This window comes from Acanthisitta chloris, unplaced genomic scaffold (genome assembly GCF_000695815.1).
Source record: "Acanthisitta chloris isolate BGI_N310 unplaced genomic scaffold, ASM69581v1 scaffold3011, whole genome shotgun sequence".
Classification (NCBI taxonomy): Eukaryota; Metazoa; Chordata; class Aves; order Passeriformes; family Acanthisittidae; genus Acanthisitta; species Acanthisitta chloris.
The window spans coordinates 41,570-43,298 of NW_008655296.1; the positions used below are offsets into that span (position 1 = coordinate 41,570).

A 1,729-nucleotide genomic window follows, 5' to 3' on the forward strand; every position below is an offset into this window, starting at 1 on the left:
TTCTGCACTTGCATTTGCTGAACTTGGTGAGGTTCCTGTTGGCCTAGACCTAGCGTTTTGCAACAGTTCATGGACTGAAACTATCACGCTGGGTACTAGCTACTCCTAATACAGCATCACCTGTAAACTTTATCGTAACAGTACATGCTACCTCATCACTGAGGCAGTTGGTGATGGTGCTGAAAAACATGGAACCTGCTGTTGACAGCCAGAGTGCTATGTTTTGTTACCAACAACCAAGTGAATGATCAATTCATATCCTGTTTCCAGCAGCACAACCAATTCTTAACACACCCTGAATACTTCCATTCCCACACACACTTATTCTAGTCATGTAATTATTTTTGGCCTATAATGGTCTTCCAATAACCACAAAAACAATAAAAAGGGATCTGAAATTAATTCAATACATAAATAATTGAGCATTATTTACTGCTCCATCCTTAAGGCCTGGGGATGTTCTTGGAAGAACAAGAACAGAAGTTCACAAGGTATGTCTCTTTTTAAAAGAACTACGTTACAGTTTCAACAGCAGTGTTATTTCCAAATTGATATCTGATATTTCTGAGAATCTTTTCTACACACTTCAGTGTAACTATTAGTACACACAATTAATTTTTCCACTTTTGAGTTGACAATGAGGTACAGATGTCACACATGTTAAAAGAACCCCACAAACATGAACAATCTGAGCATACTTACTCACAGCAACAATACCAAGCTTCTTCACCTGCAATAAAAACAATAAAAAGCCATTTTTAGTGAAGAAGCTTGCAATGAACTTGCTATAAACAGAAATTTAAAATTCTAGCAATGAACCTAGATGAGACAATGAATTTGCATACCTCACAAAACAGAAAAAATTCTTCATCTCAGTTTACAACAGTGTCGTTCAAAAGGAATGGGACAATACATTTGCCAAAAGACAATCACTCAGCAACAGTAAGTTGTGCTTCCGGACATACTTTACCCAGGAAACTAAACATTCTAAGACACCTTGCAGAGCCTGGGCAACTTTGTTTCCATATCATCTCTTCTTCTCCTTAGTTTCTATTACAACCAAACAATGTTACAATTTAATCTCTGCTCACATAGAATTTGCTTCAGTTACAACACCGTTGCCCAGTGACAACAATTACTATTTTGTTCGAAGCCTGTGAAGAAGATTGACAAGAGTGAACACTAAAAGGCACCATAAAGGCACAGGAAGATCCATGCTGCCTGCACTCTGCTATTCATTATAATCACTTAATTCAATTCTGTTTAGTTAATGTTTCCATACACTGAAAATGCTCTGACTGTGCCCATGGAGGTCGTGGATTCTCCCTCTCTGGAGACACTCAAACCCACGTGGATGTGCTCCTGTGTAACCTGCTCTAGGTGACCCTGCCTTTGGCAGGGGAGTGGAACTGGATGGTCTCCAGAGATCCCTTCTAACCCTAACGATTCCGTGATTCTGTACCGCAAGAAATTAGTCCATATCACAGTCTTTCATCTTGCAGAACCCAATTATGCTCATCTGTTTCCATACGGGTAACACACAGGAGTTTTAACAGCATCTGATAGACTGCACCCCCAAAACGTAGCCCTCAAACGCTACACCACAGCAATGCATACTGCGTGAGAGCTTTAGTAAGGCAGGAAAAGCTGCAGCGCAGGGGCGCTTCTCTGCCCGGCGGATGGGCCGCGCCGCGCGGCCAGGGCTGCGCACATGTCTGAACAACCCCGG

The 1,729-nt window shown here is 41.5% G+C and overlaps 1 protein-coding gene across 1 annotated transcript in view; it reads right to left on the reverse strand.

Moving 5' to 3' along the window:
• Positions 1 to 726, reverse strand: part of WDR36 (WD repeat domain 36) — a 33,200-nt gene extending 32,474 nt beyond the window's left edge. The window contains exon 1 of the mRNA XM_009083825.1: positions 703 to 726. The gene's annotated coding sequence lies outside the window, so the exon portion shown is untranslated. The remainder of the gene's footprint in view (positions 1 to 702) is intronic.
• Between the last annotated feature and the right edge of the window lie 1,003 nt (positions 727 to 1,729).